General features: G+C 42.5%; 1 protein-coding gene across 5 annotated transcripts in view; it reads right to left on the minus strand.

Moving 5' to 3' along the window:
• The window catches only part of FYN (FYN proto-oncogene, Src family tyrosine kinase), a 207,172-nt gene that overhangs the window by 57,654 nt on the left and 136,470 nt on the right, over positions 1-13,048 (minus strand). Inside the window, exon 4 of one of the 5 annotated variants that reach the window (XM_029223385.1) lies at positions 2,928-3,064. The exons of the other annotated variants lie outside the window; for them this stretch is intronic. The gene's annotated coding sequence lies outside the window, so the exon portion shown is untranslated. The remainder of the gene's footprint in view (positions 1-2,927; positions 3,065-13,048) is intronic. 5 annotated transcript variants of the gene reach the window in all.

The raw sequence follows: 13,048 nt of genomic DNA on the forward strand, positions 1-13,048 counted from the left end.
CAAAAGCAAATTACTTTCTCTTGAGACACGTAAATGGGATGGCAGGAGGAGGAAGGTGAAACTGACAACAAATAACTTTAATCTCAGCAGTGTAAGCACGATGCCTCAGAAACCAGCCTAGGTGGGTGTGGAGAAGTGAAGAGCCCTCCAGCATAAGTGGCATCCTTGCTCCCAACAGCCCAGACTCTGGAGAGTGATGGTGAAGCCACACTGGCCAGTGCTCTGATGTGGCATGTTTCCTGGGGCTGCCATTCACTATCCCTTTAGCTGGTCTCTGCTTTACCTGGGCAGGTATCACAATGAAAGGAAAAGAACGAGAAAGGGAACTGAACTAAGAACCTAGAAACCAAACACAAGCAACCCAGATGGGGACAGCTGGAAAAGTATTGAAAGCTGAACTGTAGACAGACTGCACAGTTTCACACACTTCTCTGGGAGAAAAGCAAAAACTGGCGGTTTAACGAGCAAACACCCTTTTCCAGTCAATAGTAATAGCATGAGGCAAAAGGATATGATGTGGCAGAGACACATCAGAAATGTGTCGACTTCAGCACAGAAGATTCACGGCAGGGGACTCCCGATCCTTGTAAAATCAGAAATACCCACAAGAGTCAACCTGAGGTATTTTGCTATGTTCTCGATAGGGAAAACTAATCCCCTGAAAGTTTAGGGAAAGCTTTCCTTAATTTTCCCCACATAACTACCAGAAGCAGGACATCTAGAGACAGAGGAGGGCCTCATTGGTAGCAATGGTAGTTAGGCCACAGCATCTGTCACCCCAATGTTTTAGCATTTTCAGTCCTTTACAATGTGGCTTTTCTCTTTGTGGGACCCTGGGTCCTGACACCCCACAGGGAGTGTGGGCAGTGCTGTCTTCTGGGAACAGCAAGGGCAGAGGTGCCAGGGATGACTGGAGACAAAGCAGGCTGGACCCTCTTTGAAGCACAAACACTCCCCAAGGCCCTGAAGCAGGGAAAAGGTCGCAGCTGGGATGACACTTGAGAGATGTAAATACTTGAGGCCTGAACCACACACAGCACTGGTATTGGGTCCAGCCAGTGGCCCCAGCTCAGCTATGAAAAAAGAGCACACAGGACTCTGCCAGTGAGGGAAAATCCTCTTTTTGCTGCCAACTGGAAGGAAGGCGTGAAGTACGTGCCTTGCTGAAAAGGTGGTGCAGTAGGCAGATCTCTAAGGTGTGCCCAAGTTTCCCACCTCCAGTGGATAAGCCCTGGATAATCCCTGGGACTTGTGGATGATGGGATCAGCACTCCTGTGATTAGGTTATCTTCTTTGGCACAGTTGACTTTAACAGAAGAGGGATTATCCTAGATGGACCTGACCTCATGAGGTGAGCCCTTGAAAGGGATAGGCTCTTTCCAGAGGAGCAGATTCAAAGTGTGAGAGGCATTCCATGGGAGGGATAGTCTCCACTGCTGGCTTTGAAGACAGAGGGGGCTATGTGGGTGGCCTCTAGGAGCTAAGAACAGCTCCCAGCTGGCAGAAAGCAAAGAAACAGAGACCTCAGTCCTACAACCACAAGGAAATGAGTTGGGTCAAGAACCCAAAGAAACCTGGAAATGAATTCTTCCCTAGTCAAGCTTCCAGATGAGAACGCTGTCAGTCAATACACTGAATTCAGCCTTGCGTAAGAGCCCAGCCACACTGTGCCCGGACTTGTGACTCAGAACTGTGAGCTGATAAACGGGTGTTGTTTAAGTCACTAAGTTTGTCATAATTTGTTACACAGCAATAGAAAACAAAAACATCTTTTGGTGGGATGAGGCACCACAGAGATGAAGGCTCCAATCTCAGCAGTGATGACCAATATCAAATGAAAGCTCACTGCAAGCCAGGCGCTGTGCTATGTACTGGAACATGTTGTCTCACTAAGTTCTCATGACAGTCCTAAGACGTGGGATTGCTATTTCCCCTCATTTTACAACGGAGGAACAGAGAGGTTTGGGAATTTGTTCACAGCTCAGTCAGGGGTAGAGATGGGATTTGGAGCCAGACAGACTGATTTCACGGCCAGCACATGGCGCCTCTACACTAGCCTTGCCTCCTGCTCTATGGAATCCTGGCTAGTCCACACAAGGGTGTGGGCGCGAGGGTAGGAGGTGTGGAGGGAGAGACCTGTGGAGAAGACCCCTGACTCCGAAGAGCCCAACCTCAATGTGCATGACTAACGAAGGCCCTGATTTCAGGGACTGGGCCCCACTGCCCCACATTCACGGCCCACCCCCTAAGACAGTGGGCTCTGCAGGGGTGCTGGGACCACGCCAGGTGTGGTGAGTCACCAGCTTCCCTGATGTGGTTTGGCATCTTAATGAACGTTTAGCCAATGCCATTAAAGCAGCCCTTAGTTTCCTGATACTTCCTAGATGTGGCGGGGTATTTATATACACCACGAAGGAGTTAGCACTGGGTTCCTTGATGTAAAAGTGAGCTGTCCTACTGCACTGAAAACATGATGTGCTTTATATCATATAAACTTTCTGGAACACATTTACTACATAAACTGAGCTATACATGTAATGTTTCCTCCAAGCACAAAAATAACAGATTTCTACTCTTGGTGGAGCCCTGAGAGGAAGAGCCCCCCACAAACACAGGTGATAAAATATTATACCTTTGGGGTAAGAAGGCTGATGTAAAAGCAGGAGTATCTACAACGTAGACACTAGCCACATGCAACAATGGGAGAACCAGAGCCTATTTAAAAATCAAGTCAAAACTTTGCTTCAGAAATAATAAGAAGTGGAGTTGGACCCATTCGATCATTTACACATGGCTTTGCAAAGACCCTCTGGAGGGTGAGGAGGATGGACCTTGTTCCACACCGCACAGCAAGGGAACCGAACTAACAGAAATCACTCTTAAAATGTCACATTACTTTAAGAAAAAGCCACATTCCTGGCACCTACAATATTTGTTGGCTTCCACTCTCTGGCTTCTCCTGTTCAAATGACCCCCAGGCCGCAAGGCAGCAGCTCACACTCCGACAGTTCTCTTTCCCTCTGTACAACTTTCCGTTCCCCAACGCCCAGGGACCCACAAGCACCTAATAAAAAAGAAATGGAAGCATCAAACCCCAATGGTGAGATTTAACACGGCAGTCAACTAACTGCTGGAACCAGTCCCAAACCCAAGTGGGCAAATGAGGTTTTAATACCAAACTGTGGAAATGCTCCAAAAGGAGCGAAGAACGTTTTCTTCTTACATGCACTTCACTTTGGATGTCAAGGTTAAGACAAGAGTGAAATGGCGATAAAAATAAAGATGTATTTTAACTGTCCATGCCAAACAAAGGGTTCAGAGAGAATTAGGGCACTGATTGTCCTTCAGGCCTTCCCCCACCCCTTTTTGGACCTTAGAAAAGTTCCCTGTGGTTAGTATTTTAAAATTTTATCTATTTTTATTGAGATATAATTCATATTCCATAAAATCACCCTCTTAAAGTATACACTTCAGTGGTTTTTAATTTGCAAAGGAAACCATTACCACTATCTAATTCCAGAACATTTTCATCACCCCGAAAAAAACCTGTACCCATTAAGCAGTTACTTCCCATCACATTCTCAGCCTAGCCCCTGGCAACCATGAATCTACTTTATGTCTCTGTGGATTTGCCTACTCTGAGTATTTTATTTTTAACATCTTTATTGGGGTGTAATTGCTTTACAATGGTGTGTTAGTTTCTGCTTTATAACAAAGTGAATCAGTTATACATATACATATGTTCCCATATCTCTTCCCTCTTGCATCTCCCTCCCTCCCATCCTCCCTAACCACCCCTCTAGGTGGTCACAAAGCACCGAGCTGATCTCCCTGGGCTATGAGGTTGCTTCCCACTAGCTATCTATTTTACGTTTGGTAGTGTAAATATGTCCATGCCACTCTCTCACTTTGTCCCGGCTTACCCTTCCCCCTCCCCATATCCTCAAGTCCATTCTCTAATAGGTCTGTGTGTTTATTCTCGTCTTGCCCTATGTTCTGCATGACTTTTTTTTTTTTTTTTTTAGATTCCATATATATGTGTTAGTATACGGTATTTGTTATTCTCTTTCTGACTTACTTCACTCTGTATGACAGACTCTAGGTGCATCCACCTCACTACAACTAACTCAGTTTCATTTTTTTTATGGCTGAGTAATATTCCATTGCATATATGTGCCACATCTTCTTTATCCATTCATCTGTCGATGGACACTTAGGTTGCTTCCATGTCCTGGCTATTGTAAACAGAGCTGCAATTAACATATTGGTACATGACTCTTTTTGAATTATGGTTTTCTCAGGGTATATGCCCAGTAGTGGGATTGCTGGGTCATATGGTAGTTCTATTTTTAGATTTCAAGGAACTTCCATACTGTTCTCCACAGTGGCTGTATCAATTTACATTCCCACCAACAGTGCAAGAGGGTTCCCTTTTCTCCACACCCTCTGCAGCATTTACTGTTTGTAGATTTTTTGATGATGGCCATTCTGACCAGTGTGAGACGATATCTCAATATAGTTTTGGTTTGCATTTCTCTAATGATTAATGATGTTGAGCATTCTTTCATGTGTTTGTTGGCAATATGTATATCTTCTTTGGAGAAATGTCTATTTAGGTCTTCTGCCCATTTTTGGATTGGGCTGTTTGTTTTTTTGATATTGAGCTGCATGAGCTGCTTGTAATTTCTGGAGATTAATCCTTTGTCAGTTGCTTCGTTTGCAAATATTTTCTCCCATTCTGAGGGTTGTCTTTTCGTCTTGTTTATGGTTTCCTTTGCTGTGCAACAGCTTTGAGGTTTCATTAGGTCCCAATTGTTTATTTTTGTTTTTATTTCCATTTCTCTAGGAGGTGGGTCAAAAAGGATCTTGCTGTGACTTATCTCATAGAGTGTTCTGCCTATGTTTTCCTCTAAGAGTTTGATAGTGTCTGGCCTTACATTTAGGTCTTTAATCCATTTTGAGTTTATTTTTGTGTATGGTGTTAGGGAGTGTTCTAATTTCATTCTTTTACAGGTAGCTGTCCAGTTTTCCAAGCATCACTTATTGAAGAGGCTGTCTTTTCCCCACTGTATATTCTTGCCTCCTTTATCAAAGATAAGGTGACCAAATATGTGTGGGTTTATCTCTGGGCTTTCTATCCTGTTCATTGATCTATGTTTCTGTTCTTGTGCCAGTACCATACTGTCTTGATTACTGTAGCTTTGTAGTATAGTCTGAAGTCAGGGAGCCTGACTCCTCCAGCTCCATTTTTCTTTCTCAAGGTTGCTTTGGCTATTCAGGGTCTTTTGTGTTTCCATACAAATTGTGAAAATTTTTGTTCTAGTTCTGTGAAAAATGCCAGTGGTAGTTTGATAGGGATTGCATTGAATCTGTAGATTGCTTTGGGTAGTAGAGTTATTTTCACAATGTTGATTCTTCCAATCCAAGAACATGGTATATCTCTCCACCTGTTTGTATCATCTTTAATTTCTTTTATCAGTGTCTTATAATTTTCTGCATACAGGTCTTTTGATTCCTTAGGTAAGTTTATCCCTAGATATTTTATTCTTTTTGTTGCAATGGTAAATGGGAGTGTTTTCTTAATTTCACTTTCAGATTTTTCATCATTAGTGTATAGGAATGCTAGAGATTTCTGTGCATCAATTTTGTATCTGCTACTTTACCAAATTCATTGATTAGCTCTAGTAGTTTTCTGGTAGCATCTTTAGGATTCTCTATGTATAGTATCATGTCATCTGCAAACAGTGACAGCTTTACTTCTTCTTTCCCGATTTGGATTCCTTTTATTTCTTATTCTTCTCTGATTGCTGTGGCTAAAACTTCCAAAACTGCGTTGAATAATAGTGGTGAGAGTGGGCAACCTTGTCTTCTTCCTGATCTTAGTGGAAATGGCTTCAGTTTTTCACCACTGAGGACGATGTTGGCTGTGGGCTTGTCATATATGGCCTTTATTATGTTGAGGAACGTTCCCTCTATGCTTACTTTCTGGAGGGTTTTTATCATAAATGGGTGTTGAATTTTGTCAAAAGCTTTCTCTGCATCTATTGCGATGATCATATGGTTTTTCTCCTTCAATCTGTTAATATGGTGTATCATACTGATTGATTTGCATATATTGAAGAATCCTTGCATTCCTGGGATAAACCCAGTTTATCATGGTGTATGATCATGGTGTATGATCATGACGTATGATCATTTTAATGTGCTGTTGGATTCTGTTTGCTAGTATTTTGTTGAGGGTTTTTGCATCTATGTTCATCAGTGATATTGGCCTGTAGTTTTCTTTGTGACATCTTTGTCTGGTTTTGGTATCAGGGTGATGGTGGCCTCATAGAATGAGTTTGGGAGTGTTCCTCCCTCTGCTATATTTTGGAAGAGTTTGAGAAGGATAGGTGTTAGCTCTTCTCTAAATGTTTGATAGACTTCGCCTATGAAGCCATCTGGTCCTGGGCTTTTGTTCGTTGGAAGATTTTTAATCACAGTTTCAATTTCAGTGCTTGTGATTGGTCTGTTCATATTTTCTATTTCTTCCTGATTCAGTCTTGGCAGGTTGTGCATTTCTAAGAATTTGTCCATTTCTTCCAGGTTGTCCATTTTATTGGCATAGAGTTGCTTGTAGTAATCTCCCATGATCCTTTGTATTTCTGCAGTATCAACTGTTACTTCTCCTTTTTCATTTCTAATCCTATCGATTTGAGTCTTCTCCCTTTTTTCTTGATGAGTCTGGCTAATGGTTTATCAATTTTGTTTATCTTCTCAAAGAACCAGCTTCTAGTTTTATTGATCTTTGCTATCATTTCCTCCATTTCTTTTTCATTTATTTCTGATCTGATCTTTATGATTTCTTTCCTTTTGCTAATTTTGGGGTTTTTTTGTTCTTCTTTCTCTAATTGCTTTTGGTGTAAGGTTAGGTTGTTTATTTGAGATGTTTCTTGTTTCTTAAGGTAGGATTGTATTGCTATAAACTTCCCTCTTAGAACTGTTTTTGCTGCATCCCATAGGTTTTGGGTCATCGTGTTTTCACTGTCATTTGTTTCTAGGTATTTTTTGATTTCCTCTTTGATTTCTTCAGTGATCTCTTGGTTGTTAAGTAGTGTGTCGCTTAGCCTCCATGTGTTTGTATTTCTTACAGATTTTTTCCTGTAATTGATATCTAATCTCATAGTGTTGTGGTGGGAAAAGACACTTGATATGATTTCAATTTTCTTAAATTTACCAAGGCTTGATTTGTGACCCAAGATATGATCTATCCTGGAGAATGTTCCATGAGCAGTTGAGAAGAATGTGTATTCTGTTGTTTTTGGATGGAATGTCCTATAAATATCAATTAAGTCCATATTGTTTAATGTATCATTTAAAGCTTGTGTTTCCTTATTTATTTTCATTTTGGAAGATCTGTCCATTGGTGAAAGTGGGGTGTTAAAGTCCCTTACTATGATTGTGTTCCTGTTGATTTCCCCCTTTATGGCTGTTAGTATTTGCCTTATGTATTGAGGTGCTCCTATGTTGGGTGCATAAATATTTACAATTGTTATATCTTCTTCTTGGATTGATCCCTTGATCATTATGTAGTGCCCTTCTTTGTCTCTTGTAACAGTCTTTGTTTTAAAGCCTATTTTGTCTGATATGACAATTGCTAGTCCAGCTTTCTTTTGATTTCCATTTGCATGGAATATCTTTTTCCATCCCCTCACTTTCAGTCTGTATGTGGCCCTAGGTCTGAAGTGGGTCTCTTGTAGACAGCATATATAAAGGTCTTGTTTTTGTATCCATTCAGCCAATCTATGTCTTTTGGTTGGAGCATTTAATCCATTTACATTTAAGGTAATTATCGATATGTATGTTCCTATTACCATTTTCTTCATTGTTTTGTGTTTGTTATTGTAGGTCTTTTTCTTCTCTTGTGTTTCCTGCCTAGAGAAGTTCCTTTAGCATTTGTTGTAAAGCTGGTTTGGTGGTGCTGAATTCTCTTAGCTTTTGCTTGTCTGTAAAGGTTTTAATTTCTCCGTCAAATCTGAATGACATCCTTGCTGGGCAGAGTAATCTTGGTTGCAGGTTGTTCTCCTTCATCACTTTAAATATGTCCGCCACTCCCTTCTGGCTTGCAGAGTTTCTGCTGAAAGATCAGCTGTTAACCTTTTGGGGATTCCCTTGTGTGTTATTTGTTGTTTTTCCCTTGCTGCTTTTAATATTTTTTCTTTGTATTTAATTTTTGATAGTTTGATTAATATGTGTCTTGGTGTGTTTCTGCTTCGATTTATCCTGTATGGGACTCTCTGTGCTTCCTGGACTTGATTAACTATTTCCTTTCCCATATCAGGGAAGTTTTCAACTATAATCTCTTCAAATATTTTCTCAGTCCCTTTCTTTTTCTCTTCTTCTTCTGGGACCCCTAAAATTCGAATGTTGGTGCATTTAATGTTGTCCCAGAGGTCTCTGAGACTGTCCTCAGTTCTTTTCATTCTTTTTTCTTTATTCTGCTCTGCAGTAGTTATTTCCACTATTTTATCTTCCACGTCACTTATCCGTTCTTCTGCCTCAGTTACTGTGCTATTGATCCCTTCTAGAGAATTTTAAATTTCATATTTTGTGTTGTTCATCACTGTTTGCTTGCTCTTTAGTTCTTCTAGGTCCTTATTAAACGTTTCCTGTATTTTCTCCATACTATTTCCAAGATTTTGGATCATCTTTACTATTATTATTCTGAATTGTTTTTCAGGTAGACTGCCTATTTCCTCTTCATTTGTTAGGTCTGGTGGGTTTTTATCTTGCTCCTTCATCTGCTGTGTGTTTCTGTGTCTTCTCATTTTGCTTAACTTACTGTGTTTGGGGTCGCCTTTTCACAGGCTGCAGGTTCATAGTTCCTGTTGTTTTTGGTGTCTGTCCCCAGTGGCTAAGGTTGGTTCAGTGGGTTGTGTAGGCTTCCTGGTGGAGGAGAGTAGTGCCTGTGTTCCGGTGGATGAGGCTGGATCTTGTCTTTCTGGTGGGCAGGTCCACATCTGGTGGTGTGTTTTGGGGTGTCTGTGGCCTTATTATGATTTTAGGCAGCCTCTCTGCTAATGGATGGGGTTGTGTTTCTGTCTTGCTAGTTGTTTGGCATAGGGTGTCCAGCACTGTAGCTTGCTGGTCGTTGAGTGGAGCTGGGTCTTGGTGTCCAGATGGAGATCTCTCAGAGGTTTTCACTGTTTGATGTTACGTGGAGCTGGGAGGTCTCTTGTGGACCAGTGTCCTGAACTTGGCTCTCCCACCTCAGAGGCGCAGCCCTGACACCTGGCTGGAGCACCAAGAGCCTGTCATCCACACGGCTCAGAATAAAAGGGAGAAATGGAAGGAAGGGAGGGAGGGAGGAAGGAAGGAAGGAAGGGTATAAAATAAAATAAAATAGTATTAAAATAAAAAATAATTAAGAAAAAAAATTTTAAAAGTAAAAAAAAAAAAAAAACAAAAAAACCCAGACAGACAGAACCCTAGGACAAACGGTAAAAGTAAAGGTATTGAGGCAAAATCACACACAGAAGCATATACATACATACTCACAAAAAGAGAAAAAGGGGAAAAAAATATATATTGTTGCTCCCAAAGTCCACCTCCTCAATTTGGGATGATTCGTTGTCTATTCATGTATTCCACAGATGCAGGGTACATCAGGTTGACTGTGGAGATTTAATCCGCTGCTCCTGAGGCTGCTGGGAGAGATTCCCCTTTCTCTTCTTTGTTCTCACAGCTTCTGGGGTTCAGCTTTGGATTGGGCCCCGCCTCTGCGTGTAGGTCGCCTGAGGGCGTCTGTTCTTCACTCAGCAGGACGGGGTTAAAGGAGCAGCTGATTCGGGGGCTCTGGCTCACTCAGGCCGGGGGGAGGGAGGGGTATGGATGTGGGGCGAGCCTGCGGCAGCAGAGACCGGCATGACGTTGCACCAGCCTGAGGCGCGCCGTGCGTTCTCCCGGGGGAGTTGTCCCTGGATCACGGGACCCTGGCCTTGGCGGGCTGCACAGGCTCCCTGGAAGGGGTGTGTGGATAATGACCTGTGCTCGCACACAGGCTTCTTGGTGGCAGCAGCAGCCTTAGCGTCTCATGCCCATCTCTGGGGTCCGCGCTGATAGCCGCGGCTCGTGCCCGTCTCTGGAGCTCGTTTAAGCGGCCCTCTTAATCCCTTCTCCTTGCGCCCCAGGAAACAAAGAGGCAAGAAAAAGTCTCTTGCCTCTTCGGCAGCTCCAGACTTTCCCCGGACTCCCTCCCGGCTAGCCGTGGCGCACTCACCCCTTCAGGCTGTGATCACGCAGCCGACCCCAGTCCTCTCTCTGCGATCCGACCTCCGAAGCCCGAGCCTCAGCTCCCAGCCCCTGCCCGTCCCGGTGGGTGAGCAGACAAGCCTCTCGGGCTGGTCGGCACCGAACCTCTGTGTGGGAATCTCTCCGCTTTGCCCTCCGTACCCCGTGGCTGCGCTCTGCTCAGTGGCTCTGAAGCTTCCCCCCTCCACCACCCGCCGTCTCCGCCCGCGAAGGGGCTTCTAGTGTGTGGAAACCTTTCCTCCTTCACGGCTCCCTCCCACTGGTGCAGGTCCCGTCCCTATCCTTTTGTCTCTGTTTTTTCTTTTTTCTTTTGCCGTACCCAGGTACGTGGGGGAGTTTCTTGCCTTTTGGGAGGTCTGAGGTCTTCTGCCAGCGTTCAGTAGGTGTTCTGTAGGAGTTGTTCCACACGTAGATGTATTTCTGATGTTATCTGTGGGGAGGAAGGTGATCTCCGCGTCTTACTCTTCTGCCATCTTGAAGCTCCCTGAGTATTTTACATAAATGGCATCATGTAATACATGGATTTTTTGACTGGCTACTTTTGCTTGGCGTAACATTTTCAGGATTCATTCAGTTTGCAGCGTGACTTAGTACTTCATTCCTTTTTATGGCTGAAAAGTATTCGATTGAATGGATATATCACTTGTTGCTTACCAATCATCAGCTGACAGACATGAGGTTTGTTTCCACTTCTTGGCTATTATAAATAGTGCTGCTGTAAACATTCATGAACAAGCTTTGGCGTGGACATATGCTTTCTATTCTCTTGGGTTAACATTTTAACATATAAGGAATTTATATAGATAAGAAAACTCTAAGATTAGGTAAATGGGAAAGCATGTGAACTGGCAATTCAAAGAAAGTAAAAAACAGCTTGTGAAATATATTTCCCTTCAGTGGTAATCAAAGAAACACAATTTAGATTAGTGAGATACTTTCACTTCTAAATTAACAAAAATTTAAAAAGATGTTTGCCCAATAGTGATGACTGTTCTCATACACTGCGGGTAGAAGCAGGAATTAACGTATAAGTTTTTGCAAACCAACTTCAATATTATCAAAAAATCTTAAAAATGGGTCTGCTCTTTAACCTCTAAATCTGTGCTAGAGGCTTAAAAAAAAAAAGACACATGAAGAGATCCTATGAAGTGTTATTTATAATTTGAAAAATTATAAATATGCTAATTATTTAACAAGAAGGCAACGGCTAAGCATATCGTAAGGCCATAATGTAAAGTTAAGCACAAGTTGAAACTTATACTTACAAAAAATTATTAGTAATATGGAAAATATTATAATATTTTCCATTAATATTATAATTAATGGAAAATATAATAATATTTTCCTGTTATACTAAGAAGGATCACATGATTGCAACTATATAACAAATGCCTAGCAAATTCTTTGGAAGGAAAGATACCAAGATGCTTGCTGGTGGTATGTAGGGGATAATGCTATGAATGATGTTCTTCCTTCTCTGTTTCTTTCTCAGATTTTCTATACTGAATCCACCAGTTTTAAAAATGAGACTAAATCACCTTTACTTGTTAATAAGAAAGGTCCTTTTAATCTTATCAATTACTGACTTAATTTGTATATAAGTTGATAGCAACCATACAATGATGAAGTATGCGTTGTGAACTGAAAAATTAAGAGAGTTAGAGAAAGTGATTGATTCCCAAGCCTGTTAAGAGGCAACCTCTCCTTCCAGAAGGTGTCAAGATTAAAGGTACCAAAGGACAGAGAGACTTCTGAGTGTGTTTTCATCACATCTGTGCTGGGAAGAGGCAGTGAGGGAGCAGAGCTGAGAGTGGGTGGTGAAAGCGCATAGCCTCCATAAAAATCTAATTAGGGGCATAGATTAAGCAAAGCTGTGATATATAATCAACTCAGCGGACCATGTAGGTGGCAAGTGGCAGAATCTGGGATAATAGAATCAGGAGTGGGGTGGCTGGGTTAGTGGGTTCTTGAGAATCTCTGGGCCCCATGTTCCTAGGTACCTGGGGAAACCCAGTAAACTCAGGATGACAGTACTCGTTCAGGTCACCCTTGAAACCCAACCAAGGAGCTCTGGTTACTGAGGACCTCTCTGTAAGTGAGGGCCTGAAGACCCCACATTGGCACGACTCTAAGAAGGGGTGGAGGATGAAGCAGAGCACTGTTGTTCTTTGGATGCCTGTTACAGGCAAAGGGACTTGTTCAGGGCACCAGGCAGAAAAATTCTGTATTTTGCTCTCATTTTCATCTTGTTGCCTTCAGCCTTTCCTTTTGGGACGTTCAGCCTGGCCTTCTGATGCTTTGACTTTTGAGCCACAATCCCTAGAATCTGGGACAATCCAAGCGGGGCATGGAATAGTAACCAGCACTGGTTTATTCAACCTGAAGTTTTCCAGAAACACAAAAGATGCGACAAAGATGTTTCTTCCTAATGTAGATCTTTAGAGTTAAGCCTCTTTCCACTCTCCTTGGCTCTGTTCTATAAAAACCACCACAGAAAAACAAAAATAAAAACAAAAATGTGGGCTTCTATTCGTGAACCAGCAAAGAGAAACGGGAAAGTCAGTGTCACATCTGGGCCAGAGTGGCAGAGACTGGCTTTCTGGGCTTAAAAGGCCAAGGGCCCAAGGGTCAGGCTGTCACCTGGCGGAGCCACAAGAAGACACATTAGCACAAAGCGGCTGTTTGAACAGGCGTCATCAACACCCCCTCCCCACCAACGCAGAGAATGAAAGCCGAGGGGGTTCACTCTCCAAGGCCG

This window comes from Monodon monoceros, unplaced genomic scaffold (genome assembly GCF_005190385.1).
Source record: "Monodon monoceros isolate NGI ecotype Baffin Bay Population unplaced genomic scaffold, NGI_Narwhal_1 Super_Scaffold_15, whole genome shotgun sequence".
Classification (NCBI taxonomy): domain Eukaryota; kingdom Metazoa; phylum Chordata; class Mammalia; order Artiodactyla; family Monodontidae; genus Monodon; species Monodon monoceros.